General features: G+C 43.5%; 1 non-coding gene across 1 annotated transcript; it reads left to right on the top strand.

The window, feature by feature from the left end:
- The first annotated feature begins 10,044 nt into the window (after positions 1-10,044).
- trnar-ccg (transfer RNA arginine (anticodon CCG)) lies at positions 10,045-10,117 on the top strand. Its single transcript has one exon. It is a non-coding gene; the product is annotated as a tRNA-Arg (tRNA).
- The last annotated feature ends 7,514 nt before the right edge of the window (positions 10,118-17,631 follow it).

Genomic DNA, 17,631 nt, shown 5'->3' with positions numbered 1-17,631 from the left:
GATAAAGATATTTATGTCCTCTGTATTCCTTGGCCAGAAAACAGCATCACGTGCCTTTCTGAGACTGGCCTCTATGCCTGAGTGGCCAGAGTGTATTTTGTTTAGAAAGTAGGCACATAACATGTCAGGGATGAAGACTCTGTTTCCTTTAAATATCACTCCTTTTTCCTGTGGTGAGCTCCTCTTTGCATGTCCAGAAATCTTTCAGTGTGTGACTCACAGCCTGTTTGGTTCCAGGCCAGATGTTTTTTATTTGTGTGTACAGAGCCTGAAATAGTGGGTCCTGGGAACAGTGTGCTTTGATTGTCTCCATTGTCTTAGTTTAGATGTTGACATCACTGGTGTGATACACCTTTTCCAGGTCAGTTGTGGCAAGACCCATAGAGTAGACCGTGGCTGGTGTTTGCATTTGTCTGTGCTCTGTGGTTGACTGTTCTGAGCAGGAAGTCAGCTACATGTAGTTCTTTGCCTTGTTTGCATTGCACATGGAGTTGGTATCTTTGTAGCCTTAGCAACATTCTCTGCAGTTGCTTGGGTGCTGTGAGAAGGGATTATTTGAAGATCGTCTCATGGGGTTTGTGGTCGCTGGGTGAAGTGATGAATTCTCTGCCATGCAGATACTGGTCAAACTTCTCACAAACTTATTGTATGCATGAAGACAAAGTGCTAACAGACCTGGGTTCAGACCTAGGTTCAAGATCTATAAGATGGCACTGGAGATGAAGGCAGACGTTTTACGTGGCCCCAGCTGATTGTTTTTTTGTTCATTCATTTGCGTTGTTTCTAACTTATTTTTTAAACTTATTTTGTTCATAATGTTGCCACTTCCGAAAAGCAGGCTGCCTTCTGAGAATTTGTAGGCGATCGAATAAACCCCCACTTCCCTCCAATCTGCTAGCAAACGTGCAATCCTGCAAATCGATGAGTTACATGGATGATTAAACTACCAACAGGACATTAAAAACTGTAACATCTTATGCTTCACGGAGTCGTGGCTGCACACGACAATATCAACATACAGCTGGCTGGTTATATGAACAGCGGCGTCTGGTAAGACAAGGGGCGGCGGACGATGTATTTTTGTAAACACCAGCTGGTGCACGATATCTAAGGAAGTCTCGAGCTATTGCTCACCTGAGGTAGAGTATCTCACGGTACGCTGTAGACCACACTACCTACCGAGAGAAATTCATCTGTATTCTTTGTACCACCACAGTCAGAGGCTGGCACTAAGACAGCATTGAATGAACTGTATTCCGCCTTAAGCAAACAAGAAAACGCTCACCCAGAGGCGGCGCTCCTAGTAGCTGGGGACTTTAATGCAGGGAAACTTAAATCCGTTTTACCAAATTTCTATCAGCATGTGAAAAACCTCTCTGAACCACCCATCCCGGATCCGGGATACTTGTCATCAGCAACGCTGAATAGCATAGCGCCACAGTCAAATAATATTACTAGAAAATATTCATATTCATGAAATCACAAGTGCAATATTGCAAAACACAGCTTAGCCTTTTGTTAATCCACCTGTCGTCTCAGATTTTGAAATGATGCTTTACAGCGAAAGCAATACAAGCGTTTGTGTAAGTTTATCGATCGCTCGACTAAACAATAAGTACACTTAGCATCAGGTAACTTGGTCACGAAAATCAGAAAAGCAATCAAATTAATTGTTTACCTTTGATGATCTTCAGATGTTTTCACTCACGAGACTCCCAGTTAGACAACAAATGTTCCTTTTGTTCCATAAAGATATTTTTTATATCCAAATACCTCCGTTAGTTTGGTGCGTTATGCCCAGGAATCCAACGGAAAGAGCGGTCACAACAACGCAGACAAAAATTCCAAATTATATCCATAATGTCCACAGAAACATGTCAAACGTTTTTTATAATCAATCCTCTGGGTGTTTTTCAAATATCTATTCGATAATATATCAACAGGGACAGTTGGCTTTTCACTAGGACCGGGAGTAACAATGGCCGCCTTTCTCTTTTGCGCACAACTCACAACTCAGAGCCCCCACCTATCCACTTATGCAATGTGGTCGTTCACGCGCATTATTCAAAATAAAAGCCTGAAACTATGTCTAAAGGCTGTTGACACCTTAGGGAAGCCATAGAAAAAGGAATCTGGTTGATATCCCTTTAAATGGGCAATAGGGATGCATTAGAATAGAGAGGTTTCAAAAACAGGGGCACTCCCTGATTGGATTTTCCTCAGGTTTTAGCCTGCAATATCAGTTCTGTTTAACTCACAGACAAAATTTTGACAGTTTTGGAAACTTTAGAGTGTTTTCTATCCCAATCCGTCAATTATATGCATATTCTAGCATCTGGTCCTGAAAAATAGGCTGTTTACTTTGGGAACATTATTTTTCCAAACATAAAAATAGTGCCCCCTAGCTTCAAGAGGTTAAATGTGCAACCAGTGGAAAAATAACCACCTATACCCCACACACAGAGACGCATACAAAGCTCTCCCTCGCCCTCCATTTGGCAAATCTGACCATAATTCTATCCTCCTGATTCCTGCTTACAAGCAAAAAGTAAAGCAGGAAGCACCAGTGACTAGATCAATAAAAAAATGGTCAGATGAAGCAGATGCTAAGCTACAGCAATGTTTTCCTAGCACAGACTGGAATATGTTCCGGTATTCCTCTGATGGCATTGAGGAGTACATCACATCAGTCATTGGCTTCATCAATAAGTGCATTGATGACATCGTCCCCACAGTGACCGAACGTACATACTCCTAACCCGGAAGCTTATAAGAAATCCCACTATGACCTACGGCGAACCATCAAACAGGCAAAGCGTCAATACAGGGCTAAGATCAAATTGTACTACACCGGCTCTGACGCTCGTCGGATGTGGCGGGGCTTGCAAACCATTACAGACTACAAAGCGAAGCACTGCCGAGAGCTTCCCAGTGACACGAGCCTACCAAATGAGCTAAACTACTTCTATGCTCGCTTCGAGGCAAATAACACTGAAACATGCATGAGCGCACCAGCTGTTGCAGAAGACTGTGTGATCACGCTCTCCGCAGTAAGACCTTTAAACAGGTCAACATTCACAAGGCCGCAGTGCCAGACATATTACCAGGACGTGCACCGCAAGCATGCGTGACCAACTGGCTTCACTGACATTTTCAACCTCTCCCTGTCCGAGTCTGTAATACAAACATGTTTTAAGCAGACCACCATAGTCCCTGTGCCCAAGAACACTAAGGTAACCTAACTAAATGACTACCAACCCGTAGCACTCACGTCTGTAGCCATGAAGTACTTTGAAATGGCTCACATCAATACCATCATCTCAGAAACCCTAGACCCACTCCAATTTGCATACCGCCCCAACTGATCCACAGACGATGCAATCTCTATTGCACTCCACACTGCCCTTTCCCACCTGGACAAAAGGAACCCCGATGTGAGAATGCTTTTCTACAGCTCAGCGTTCAACACCATAGTGCCCTCAAAGCTCATCAATAAGCTAAGGACCCTAGGACTAAACACCTCCCTCTGCAACTGGATCCTGGACTTCCTTACTGGCCGCCCCCAGGTGGTAAGGGTAGGTAACAACACATAAGCCACGCTGATCCTCAACACAGGGGCCCCTCAGGGGTCATCACTGGGGCTAAGCTGCCGGCCATCCAGGACCTCTATACCAGGCGGTGTCAGAGGAAGGCCCTAAAAATTGTCAAAGACCCCAGCCACCGTAGTCATAGACTGTTCTCTCTGCTATCGCTCGGCAAGCAGTACCAGAGCACCAAGTCTAGGTCCAAGAGGCTTCTAAACAGCTTCTACCCCCAAGCCATAAGACTCCTGAACATCTAATCAAATGGCTACCCAGACTATGTGCACTGTCCCCCCACAATCAATAGAATCAATAGAATAGTTACAAGTACAAACCCTGCCCATCTGACAGACTAGAACAAATGCTAAAAGTATTTGAAATATTTCAAATAGTCTTTGAACCCAGGTGCTAGGCTACGGTAGCACTGCTAGCCTGTGGCTACTTCACATAAGCCTGTCTCTTACAATACCTGAGCAGTACAGTCATGTTGTGAGCTTCTGAGGTTGAACCTGGTTGTTGAACAAAGAATCAGTGGGCTAGAAAAAGTGCAATTTCTGTCATTTTTTCGTGTTGATCATGTCCTCTTGCCGAGCTCTCAATCATTTGCATGATTAATGAGCATGATTGGCCTTTGATTTGTGCAACAGATATGCAATACAATTATGCATATACAGTATCAAATGGGATTATTTTGTTAGTTTGAAATAGCACCCAAGATTGCAGTCTTAACATTTCTTCTGTGTCCTAATGCTCAGTCATATAGTGGATTCTCATGGATTTATCTGGTATGGATGCCTGTTGGCAGTTGTTGAAAATAATCAGTCCTGGGCTTCTGAAAAAGTTGTATCTTCTTCTGCCTGTTCCATCCGTGTAACGAGATGAGTGGGGGTAAAGGATTTACATAATCCTCAGCAGTATTAGAGACATTCTCTGTGTCCCAACTAGTACCCGATTCCCTATATAGCGCATTACTTTTGGCTAGAGCCTTATGGGCCCTGATCCAATGTAGTACACTACACTCTTAGAAAAAAGGGTTCCAAAACGGTTCTTCAGTTGTCCCCACAGGAGAACTCTTTTTGGTTCCTGGTAGAACCGTTTTTGGTTTCAGATAGAACCCTTTTGGGTTCCGTGTAGAACCCTCTATGGAAAGGGTTCTCCTTGGAATCCAAAAGGGTTCTACCTGGAACCCAAAATGGTTCTTCAAAGGGTTCTCATATGAGGAAAGCCAAAGAACCCTTTTAGGTTCTAGATAGCACCTTTTTTTCTAAGAGTGTACAGTACATAGGGAGAATGGTGTCATTTGGGATACAGATGGATTGGATCCATCTAGAGCAGGCTCCTTTGTTCTGCAGCCAGAGAAACCCTTCTTCCTCACTGACTGCAGGTATATTTATGGTCCAAAACACACAGAGTTGGTCGCACACACACATCCCACCCCCACCATGCTCTCCCCTGACTCGCCATCTCACAGCTGCTGTCTGCTGTTGATGGCTCGCTCTAACCAGTAAAAAGATCCCAGAGTTTTTATAGGACAATCTATATTCATGCATCTGGCTGTTCCAGTTCAAATGTCCAGTACTGTATGATGAAAACAGGACCAACACAACAAACACCTTTTGTGATATTCCCAACTGAAAAACATATTTATGTTATTTTGACAGGGAAGAAATCAGATGGGATACATGCAGGTGAGAAAAACAGAGACAAGGGCAGGCTTTGAACCACAGTCACCAGCATAGAATCACAGATGTTATATGTGCCAGTAGAGGTACCACTCAACCACTCCTCTCCACATGCTTTACCCTTTTGAGATGTGCGATTCATATGATTCACCCAATCATCTACGTTTGACATTTTAGTAATTTAGCAGACACTCTTAGCCGGAGTGCCTTACTGTTAGTGCATTCATCTTAATATAGCTAGGGTAGTCTACCACATATCGTAGTCGTATTAAGTCAACTTTCCTACCTCTAGTAGGAAAAGATAAGCCCGAGTTTATGGGGCGGCAGGTAGTTTAGTGGTTAGAGCGTTGGGCCAGTAACTGAAAGGTTGCTGGATTGAATCCCTGAGCTCACAAGGTAAAAATCTGTTCTTCTGCCCCTGAACAAGTCAGTTAACCCACTGTTCCCTGGTAGGCTGTCATTGTAAATAAGAATTTACTCTTAACTGACTTGTGTTGTTTAAATGGGGGTGGCAGAACAGGGTTTGAGCATAGCCTGAAGGAAGGGATGGGCAGTTTCATTTGCTGCTCTGTAGGCAAGCACCAGGGTAATTGCATGAGTAATGTCTGCTGTTTACACTATATCCCTAAAGGTCACGGTCATCTGTGGGTGTCCAAGCAGTTAACAGTGTGTGTCTAGTGGGTGCCTTCCACTTCTAAAGGTGCTGGCCCAACCTGGCTGTCTGAAAGTCCTTGACATTGCTGAGACAAGTGCTGCAAGTGGGTTGGTTGGTAGCTTCCATTTCAAGAGGAAATGTGGGCCCTCCTAAGTGCACAAAAAAACAACCTAGATCTATGACAACGTAATAACATTATTCATGAATCATTGATTGAATTAGAAGAAAATGCTCATTAGAACTTGTGAATAATTGAATGGCCATTAAAAAGTATGATGTTTGGGCATGGATCTGTTTTATGGCTAATTTAATCTGTGTGATAAGGAAATATAGTGGAAATAACTTTATTCCTTAGGATATGTTCCTCACACTGCTTGCTTTGCAAATGATCCTCCCAAGTCACCAGCTAATAAAATCTTTACGGAGGGGGGCATATTGGGATTAGGTTAACATGTGCAGTAAAACCTATTCAGCTCAATCGTGACAATATAGCAAAAACCAGCCATGCCAAAATCACATACAAGATGGCTCTCTGAATGTGGAGATGCCAGACCGAGAGTGTGTACATGTGTTTTTTGTTGTTGTTGTTGTGTACCTGATGCTATACCTGGCTGTATTGTCTGGTTTCATACAGCTGTTTTTCACACCTCCAGCCGTGTAGACGTGACAGCCCAACACAAGGTAAATTGGTGTCACTGGTGTCACTGGTCTTCTGGTGTAGGACCAGTCAGTCAAGCTCAATTCCCTCAAGTCCTGGTGGCTGGGTGATGTAATGATGGAGTTGGCTAAAGCCTCTGTTCCTAATGATTAACCTGTCCCATCCACTGAAATGTGATTGAACTACAACCATTATATGAGTTATACCCTGTGTTATGTAACCGATCGACTGGGCTCAATATTTGGAATGACTAAGAGTAAATAATACTGAGGACTGAGTGTCTGCCCCACTGAACATTGCTTGAACAACAGCCGACTACTGGACACAGCAGAATGTTCTAGGATAAAAAATAAGATTGCGTCATCTTGGCCGGTTATTGCCAATATGGTGAATTTGTATGAGGAAAAGGTTAATGATTCTCCCGGCACAATGTGAGGACACTATCAAATGCATACACTGCCATTGTTCTCCTTGTTCTCTCATCATTCTCATGGCTCACAGAACATACAGTTGAAGTTGGGAATATGCATACACTTCGGTTGGAGTCATTAAAACTTGCTTTTCAACCACTCCACACATTTCTTGTCAACAAACTATAGTTTTGGCAAGTCGGTTAGGACATGTACTTTGTGCATGACACAAGTAACGTTTCCAACAATTGTTTACAGACAGATTATTTCACTTATAATTCACTGTATCACAATTCCAGTGGGTCAGAAGTTTACATACACTAAGTTGACTGTGCCTTTCAACAGCTTGCCTTTAAACAACTGTGCCTTTAAACAAGTGAAATAATCTGTCTTTAAACAATTGTTGGAAAAATGACTTGTGTCATGCATGAAGTAGATGTCCTAACCGACTTGCCAAAACTATAGTTTGTTAACAAGAAATTTGTGGAGTGGTTGAAAAACGAGTTTTAATGACTCCAACCTAAGTGTATGCATAAGTGTATGTAAACTTCCGACTTCAACTGCATGTGACAGAGGGGACAGTTAAGAAGCTTTTACTAGCACAAGTCATTTGATTCCCAATCGATAGCAAATGAGTTGCAACAGCAGCTCCAAAGGAGAGGGGTCGCAGGCCTAAAGTGGGTTGCACTATGATGGTGCACATGTCATGAGTGGGTCCAAAGGAGGTGTGCGAGCACATTTCAGAGTGCTGCATCCGGAGGCAACTAATGTACATGGCTATGCTCATGAGCTTCATTTGGTGTTGTGTCGTACTTGCAGGGCTATTCCGGAGGCTGCTGAGTTTTTCAATTTCTTGGAGAATGTGTATTAGTTTTTCAGTACATCCCGAGTTAACCACCACAAGTTCAAACTTGGAATGGCATCAGCTGAACTTGTACAGCTCTCAATCACTCGCTGGGCATGCCAGCTGCGGTCCATAAATGCAGTCCTGGACACTTGAATAACGGCTATTTTTGATTGTCTATCTGCCATTGGATCCCCCACGGCTGTTGGTCTGAGAGCAAAGCTTCATAAGTTCTCCACTGTGTATTTGCTACTGATGTTTCAGTCTCATCTTTCTATAACTGAGGGACTACACAAGTTCCTCCAGAAAGAGACGGTAGACCTGGCCTTGTTTCGGCAAACAAGCTGTATGTGACACACTGCTAGGCAAACGCGCAGATGCATTTGCCACAGAACTTTATGACAGAACCAAAGCACTCTGTGAAATTCAAAATATTCCAGAGGCAGATGCAGCAAGAAACAGCAAACAAAGAAAAATGGGAGATTTTGTGGTGGAGACCTCCTTGGGTTTAGGTGCAGAATTGACATGTTCCCAAACAATGAAAACAGAGTTGTTGCTCCCCTGCCTGGACGAGATGGATTCTCGACTGTAGATGCAGTTCGCCTCAAAGGCATACAGGCATGCAAACCCAACGCAAAAAAACATCCTAGAGACATCATGCTTAACTGAGTTTGCCGAGCACTGCGGTATTGAGGTTAAAACACAAGAGATGTTGGGGGCCAGAAACTTTCTTGCCCAGAAAAGAGAGGCTGGACGTCCTCCCAAAGATTTGCTTGCTGTGCATAACCTCCTGGATGATGATGTGTTTCCTTCTCTGAAGGAAATCATTCAAGTTGCCCTCACAATTCCTGTGATCAGCTGCTCCTGTGAGAGGTCCTTTAGTGCACTGCGCCGGCTGCACTCCTGGCTGCGTAAGACAATGGGTCAGAAAAGGCTTGCAAGTCTTGCAGCCATGTCCATTGAGGGTGAAGTGTTTGGGCCACTAAGCTACAATAGTGTCATTGACCGCTTTGCCACCTCTAAAAATAGGAGGTACACTTTGATGTGTCCACCCACAAAATAAGCATCAAAAGAGAGAAGCAGGAGGAGCAGTTCCTTAATAGAGGTTATAATATTTGTTTGGGATCTTACTTTTTTATCAGATTTTATTCCTAATTATTTTTCAGTTTTTAAAATTGTATTTATCTCATTAGTTGAATTTTGTTTTGCCCCTTTGTGGATGATACTGTTTTTTTCTAATGCTATAACATGACCTGCATCTCTCTCTTTCTCCTCTCCTCTCTCTCTCTCTCTCTCTCTCTCTCAAAACAAAATCCAAAAGTATGTTTGGCTACATAGTACAGCCATTGTTGTGCCTTTTTTTGTTGGATGGATGGATGGGGACAGAGTGGACTTTAATTTCCTTGGAGAGAATTTTAGTAAGTCATATTAGATCAGTGTCTAACACAATGTAACGTCTGCTTCCAACTCACTCTCTCAAACACGTAGATCCTCTGAAGACAGCTCACTCTCCAGATCCCAATCACCTGAATTCTGATCACCTGTTCACACACCTGTATGTCATTATAACCCACTATTCAGTTCCATTCTTTGCACCACATCATTGTGAGGTATTGCTTCTTTTGAGACACACTTCTATTCAGAGCTCTGTTTTTCCCGTAATGTAATCCTCCCATGTATGATAGTTTTGGCCTGCCTCATTAACGACACTTTTTGCCTATTCCCTGCCTGTTCTGTAGCCTATCGGATCAACCTATTGCCTGATCTCCTGGATGACATTACTAGCGTTTTCCCTGCCTGTACTGTTGCCTTTTTGGACCATCTGCCTGCCCCTGGACTCAGCTACCTGCCTCCTCCTGTGGTCCTTTACCAATAAACACCTCCTGCACCCTGTGCTTGAAACCAGCTCTCTGTCTCCCATCGTGTTCATTACACACAAACTATGAGACAGGTATAATTTTAGCCAACCTTGACCAAAAATAATCTTATTTTGATAGATTTTACACCCATTGTAACTTTAAAAATATATGATGAAAATACATTTTGGGGGCTTTAAAAAAATCCTTGGGGAGTATGCCCAGTCCCCCTTAAAAGAGACTTAGCCCCCCTATCCATGAATCTCTAGTGACGTCTCTGCTTTGCAATAACATGGAAATAGAAATAAACAAGGAAGTTTAATCGTGGGCAACATGAGATCAAGAATTAGCAGACATTGGCCCAGTGGCCTAATGGATAAGGCGTCAGCCTCCGGAGCTGGGGATTGTGGGTTCAAGTCCCACCTGGGTCTATTGAAATCAGTTTGTTTTCAACCAAAATAAGATGTTGCAAACAGAGATGGCAGCATCACGATTAGCTCTTGGAAAACTTTGCAGTATTTCGTTTTTTTATGTACTATTTTTTACATTATTAGCCGGGAAGAACTATTGGACTTTAGAGCAGCGGTAACTCACCAGAACTACCAGCATTACGACCAGGAATACTACTTCCCTGGAGCAGATCCTTTGGTCACTATCCCCAGAGCAATTGAACTTATTCCAGAGGCCGACCCAAAACATTGCCAGCGGAGGAGAGGCACTCGAGGCGGCCTGCTGGTTCGACTTAGGAGGTGAGCACACCATCCTCCGATTCCATCTTTGGATAACAAAGTTGATGAGCTTAGAGCAAGGATTTCTTTCCAGAGAGACCTCGGGGCCTGTAACATACTTTGTTTCACGGAAATATGGCTCTCTCGGGATACTCTGTCGGAGACGATAAAGCCAGAAGGATTCTCAGTACATTGCTCACACAGGAATAAATAGCTCTCCGGGAAGCAGAAGGGCGGAGGGGTGTGTTTATTGATTAACGCCTCATGGTGTAATTCTAGGAACGTACAGGAACTCAAGTGCTTTTGTTCACCACCTAGAATATCTCACAATGAAATGTCGACCATATTATCTCCCAAGAGAATTCTCCTCCGTCATTGCCACGGCCGTTTACATCCTCCCTCAAAGCTGAAACCTCGGCGGCCCTCAAATAACTTTTCTGGACTTTATGCAAACTGGAAACCACATATCCTGAGGCTGCATTTATTGTAGCTGTGGATTTTAACAAAACAAATCCGAGGACGAGGCTTCTATCAACATATCGACTGTCCTACTTGCGCTACTAAGACTCTCGACCATTGCTATTCCAACTTACGGAATGCATACAAAGCCCTCCCCCGCCCTCCTTACGGCAAATCTTACCACGACTGCATCTTGCTCCTCCTGTCCTATAGGCAGAAACTCAAACAGGAAGTGCCCATGCTTCATACTATTCAACGCTGGTCTGACCAATCGGAATCCACGCTTCAGGATTGTTTTGATCACTTGGACTGGGATATGTTCCGGACCACCGGAAATGCGAACCACCGCATTTAACCATGGCAAGGCGACTGGTAATATGGCAGAATATAAACAGTGTAGTTATTCACTCCGCAAGGCAACCAAACAAGCTAAACATCATATCAAATCAAATTGATTTATATAGCCCTTCATACATCAGCTGATATCTCAAAGTGCTGTACAGAAACCCAGCCTAAAACCCCAAATAGCAAGCAATGCAGGCGTAGAAGCACGGTGGAAAAACTCCCTAGGAAAAACTCCCTAGAAAGGCCTAAACGTAGGAAGAAACCTAGAGAGGAACCAGGCTATAAACATCAGTATAGAGATAAAGTGGAGTCGCAATTCAACGGCTCAGACACGAGACGTATGTGTCAGGGACTACAGACAATCACAGACTACAAAAGGAATACCAGCCACGTCGCTGAGACCAACGTCTTGCTTCCGGACAGGCTAAAGACATTCTTCGCACGCTTTGAGGATAGCACAGTGCAACCGAGGCGGCCTGCTACCAAGGACTGTGGGCTCTCCATCTCCGTGGCTGACATGAGTAAACCATTTAAACGTGTTAACCACTCGCAGGGCTGCCGGCCCAGACAGCATCCCTAGCCGCGTCCTCAGAGCATGCGCAGACCAGCCGGCTGGTGTGTTTACAGGCATATTCAATCTCTCCCTATCCCAGTCTGCTGTCCCCACATGCTTCAAGATGGCCACCATTTCTGTACCCAAGAAGGCAAAGGTAACTGAATGTAATGACTATCGCCCCGTAGCACTCACCTCTGTCATCATGAAGTGCTTTGAGAGACTAGTTTAGGATCATATCACCTCTACCTTACCTGACACCCTAGATCCGGCAGGGTAGCCTAGTGGTTAGAGCGTTGGACTAGTAACCGAATGGTTGCAAGTTCAAATCCCCGAGCTGACAAGGTACAAATCTGTCGTTCTGCCCCTGAACAGGCAGTTAACCCACTGTTCGTTCCTAGGCTGTCATTGAAAACAAGAATTTGTTCTTAACTGACTTGCCTAGTAAAATAAAGGTAAAATAAAAATCCACTTCAATTTGCTTACCACTCCAATAGATCCACAGACGATGCAATCGCCTGCACACCGCCCCATCTGGACAGGAGAAATACCTATGTAAGAATGCTGTTTATTGACTATAGTTCAACATTCAACGCCATAGTACCCTCCAAGCTCATCATTAAGCTCAACGCCCTGGGTCTGAACCGGCGCCCTGTGCAACTGGGTCCTGGACTTCCTGACAGGCGGTGAAGGTAGGAAACATCACCTCCACTCTGCTGATCCTCAACACTGGGGCCCCACAAGGCTGCCTCTCAGCCCCCTCCTGTACTCCCTGTTCACCCATGACTGCTTGGCCAAGCACGCCTCCAACTTAATCACCAAGTTTGCAGACGACACAACAGTAGTAGGCTTGATTACCAACAATGACAAGACCTGGGTCTGAACCGGCGCCCTGTGCAACTGGGTCCTGGACTTCCTGACAGGCGGTGAAGGTAGGAAACATCACCTCCACTCTGCTGATCCTCAACACTGGGGCCCCACAAGGCTGCCTCTCAGCCCCCTCCTGTACTCCCTGTTCACCCATGACTGCTTGGCCAAGCACGCCTCCAACTTAATCACCAAGTTTGCAGACGACACAACAGTAGTAGGCTTGATTACCAACAATGACAAGACAGCCTACAGGGAGAAGGTGAGGGCTCTGGGAGTGTGGTGCCTAGAAAACAACCTCTCACTCAACGTCAACAAAACAAAGGAGATCGTGGACTTCAGGAAACAGCAGAGGAAAATAATCTACATTGAGCTCTGGGAGTGTGGTGCCTAGAAAACAACCTCTCACTCAACGTCAACAAAACAAAGGAGATCGTGGACTTCAGGAAACAGCAGAGGAAAATAATCTACATTGATCTACATCTACATCTACATCTACATTGAATCTACATTGAGAATCTACATTGATGGGACCGCAGTGGAAAAGGTGGAAAGCTTCAAGTTCCTTGGCATACACCTCACTGACAAACTGAAATGAACCACCCTCACAGACAGTGTTGAGAATATTTCAATAGGGTAGATATTTCAAGGATATTGAGCAAAGCTATAATCACACTGAACTCCCTGTACACCCATGACTGCGTGGCCAAGCACGCCTCCAACTCAATCATCAAGTTTGCAGACGACACAACAGGGAATGAGAGAGCAATTTCTGCATATTGCATATTTACATAAAACATGGCAATATACAGTAGTAACAACATAGTGGATATTTCAAGGATATTGAGAAAAGCTATAATCACATAGATTCTGACAGACCAGAAACCAGACAGTTGTTTGTGGCTCTGGGGGGAAGCACACACACACACACCACTACCATCCACACCATCAGAGGTCCATCTTGTACGTAAGATGTTATTTTTGGCTTGGCCAGTATTTAGTCAACATTTGAGTCATTTAGCAGACGCTCTTATCCAGAGCGACTTACAGTTAAGTGTGTTCACCTTAAGATAGCTAGGTGGGACAACCAAGTACTGTATCACAGTCATAGTAAGTACATTTTTCCTTCAATGAAGTAGCTATCAGCAAAGTCAGAGCTAGTAAGGGGGGATAAAAGTCAAGTGTGAGTTTTAGATCACGAAAGGCTTTTCTTTTTTTCTATTGATTTGTATTGTATTGCATTGTATTGTATTGTGTTGTATTGTATTGTATTGTGTTGTTTGCTTATTTGGGGGGGGGGTGAGGAGGGGGTGCAAGGGGGGGGTGCTTTGGAGTTAAAGTTGAACTGACAGACGTTTTGCACTGTGTCACTATGGTTTTAGTCATCAATCTAGAAAGAGGCCAATATTTGTATTCATGTAGTAGTGTGTGTATGTGTGTGTGTGTGTGTGTGTGTGTGTGTGTGTGTGTCCCACCCAGCAGAAAGCTTTGACCTTTGGCTTTCACCTGGAATCCTTTATTTATGAGTAGTACACAATAAAAGTGTAATAAAACGTATATAAATATGATGGTACGATAAAAAATGAATCTAAATTGTGAATGAATAAGCCTTTTCATACTTTATAATATGTCCATATATAGTTATAATCTGTTTTTAGGAACATGCACCCAAGATATGTCACCATCTTTACCAATTACTTTACCAAACATATTACTATCACATTAGTGATAGTAAACATCTGTCAAATTTGTGAATGTCTAAATCAACATTTGGGCCATTTAAACCTTGTGCGACACTTCTATAGACAAGGGGAGAAAGGCTATGTTAAAGGCTACATTTTGTCATTGTGAGCATATGCAATTGTGTCTGCCTCCGACATAAAACAAATGTTTGACCTCCAAACAAAATAAATGAGTTACTTATTTTAGGGTGTGTGTAGATCACATTCTTTATTGTAGAGCTATGAAAGTAATGTATTTATATCCGGCTACTCGAGACAAATTCAGGATGCTTTGCCATGTCTGTGCCATGATGCAGGTGAGCTGGTTAAATTTTTTTCAAAGGACCACCCCTTTGACGTAATGGTGCAGTGAAGTTATATAAATGGATGTAATGATGCAGCCAACCACTGGAGGGAGGCATATATACGTGTATTTGACAGAGGACGTTGACATCGTCCTAGCAAGGTCTAGATGTCTGTCTTCTGACTTATAAAACAGCTGGAAATCAATGAAATAAGTCATGTAAACATATTAAAAAATATATATTATAATTCCAGATTTTGGGGACTTTCAGTTTAAGAAAATATTATTAAGACAGTCTTTGAAGAGGTAGGGTTTCAGAAGTTTTCAGAAGATGGACAGGGGCTCTGCTATCCTAGCTGCAGGGGGAAGCTGGTTCCACCAGTGGGATGCCAGGACAGAGAAGAGCTTGGGCTGGGCTGAGCTGAGCAGGAGCTGCACTCCCGTAGGGGTGGGAGGGCCAAGAGACCAGAAGTGGCAGAACGGAGTGCTCGGGTTAAGGCGTAGGGTTTGAGCATAGCCTGAAGGTAGGTAGGGGCAGTTCCTCTTGCTGCTCCGTAAGCAAGTACCATGGTCTTGTAGTGGATGAGAGCTTCGACTGGAAGCCAGTGGAGTGTGTGGAGGAGCAGGGTGACATTAGAGAACTTGTGAAGGTGGAACACCAGGCCGGCTGCAGCGTTCTGGATAAGTTGCAGGGTTTTTGATGGCCATCCAACCAAGTATTTGTTTTCTTTCCAAAACAGACAGGTGCTGAAAGAAAGTGGATCAGTGCTTTGTGTATGGGCTGCTTTTGGCACAATGGCCCTTCTCCTCAGCTCTGTTCGGGTCTCAGCTTCCTAGTCATGCAAAATGATCACCTCAGTTAACCAACATATAATCTGTACTGTATGTATGGACTTGGCATTGTATGGACTTGACTTCATGGGTAGGTACAGTGCCTTGCGAAAGTATTCGGCCCCTTTGAACTTTGCGACCTTTTGCCACATTTCAGGCTTCAAACATAAAGATATAAAACTGTATTTTTTTTGTGAAGAATCAACAACAAGTGGGACACAATCATGAAGTGGAACGACATTTATTGGATACTTTCGCAAGGCACTGTATATAATTGCAACCTTTGTACAATATTGTGCTGGTCCTCTTCTGTTTGCCTATGCTTCATGCTTAACCCAGATCCTTTGACGTGTGTCCAGTAATATACGCCTTCTGATCATTCTGATGAACATACTCTGAGCACGTCTGGTCAAGTGTGTGTTTACCAGATAGCCAGTGTAAAACAACATTAAAAGGAGAAAAGATGAAGCCCAAAAATAGCCTGGAGACAAATGAATCAAAGGCTGTTCAGTACACAGTGTCATAGTAGGAAGGTGGGCTGAGGACAGATCAAAAGTACCAAATCACTGCACCTGCCCCCACAGCCACCGTCTCCCTAGACGCATGGTGGGGCATGTGCTTCCTGTTCAGTATCAACCACATGCAACACACACACACACAGGCAGGAAAGCATCACACCTCCATAATGATATAAAGCCCCACGCCATCCTACAGAGGTCAGGGTCAAACTGATATATCTGTATCATTTACATAAGTCCTGTTTGTTGAGTTCATTGCAGTGGGATGTGGTATGCTATTGAAGGCAATCAAACTTCTGGCTCAGCAAGGGTGTGTGTGTGTGTGTGTGTGTGTGTGTGTGTGTGTGTGTGTGTGTGTGTGTGTGTGTGTGTGTGTGTGTGCATGTGCGTGTGCGTGTGCGTGTGCGTGTGTGTGTGTGTGTGTGTGTGTGCGTGTTTGTGTGTGATTTACCAAGCATAGGCTACATCAAATGTGATGAGACGTCATGAATGCTCAAGTAATAGTTTGTTTGATACAGTCAGAGCATGCAGATCCCCCCAAAAAACACTGATATTACAGCAGACTTTTGTTATAAATTTCGCAATTACCGTTTTTTAACAAGTTCTAACTTGCAGGTTTGTTAATCAGACCTACGTTGATTAAGTAGAATAGTCATCTTCATTATACTTTATCAATGATGATTTTAGCATGTAAATCTTGTTGGGGAAAAAAACAGCCACTACACAACACTAAACAATACGTGAATTGCACTATAACCGTGACAAACAGTGCCCACAAACTGTTAGGGCCTACATAAAGCTGTCCCAACATCAGCAGTCCCAACACCTTACCACTGCTACATCAGCGGAGCCTTGTCTGGCAGCGAAACAGTTCATTCATCCGTAGTCAATATAAACTATTTGTTCAACACTTTGGAAATGTACTGCGACAGAATTCAGAACATGGGCCGTTCTTACAGTATTCTCCCTGTACACCAAGTCAGAACAGTAGGATAAATAAAGGGAGCATATAAGCGGACAATGAAAGCTCTTATAATATTTGATTATTATGTTTCTCTAAAACAGGCTATAGCCTGCATGTGCACCACCAAGTCAGAACAGTAGGCAAAATTATGAGGGGAGATGGATTACCTTTCAAAACGTATTTTCCCAGTTGGAGCTTGCTTTTTCCTGAGTTCCCAGTTTTTTTTGAACTCACTGAAGTCTGAGATTTCCCAGTTCTGAGTTTCCAGTTGTTTTGAGCAAGACAGAAGTCATGCTGGATTGACAGCATGGCCAATGTTGAATGTTTATCCTTTTAACTTGTTATAAGGATAAACATAAACATTCAACATCCACTGAAAAGGCAGTGCGCAAAATTCAAAAATATTTTTTTGAAATATTTAACTTTCATACTTTCACAAGTGCAATACACCAAATGAAAGCTTAACTTCTTGTTAATCTACCCATCGTGTCCGATTTCAAAAAGGCTCTACAGCGAAAGCACACCATATGATTATGTTAGGTCAGAGCCTAGTCACAAAAACACATACAGTCATTTTCCAGCCAAAGAGAGGAGTCACAAAAAGCAGAAACAGAGATAAAATGAATCACTAACCTTAGATGATCTTCATCAGATG

This window comes from Oncorhynchus mykiss, chromosome 11, assembly GCF_057628025.1.
Source record: "Oncorhynchus mykiss isolate SJ-2025 chromosome 11, ASM5762802v1, whole genome shotgun sequence".
Lineage (NCBI taxonomy): Eukaryota > Metazoa > Chordata > Actinopteri > Salmoniformes > Salmonidae > Oncorhynchus > Oncorhynchus mykiss.
This window is presented reverse-complemented; position numbering and strand designations above follow the sequence as displayed.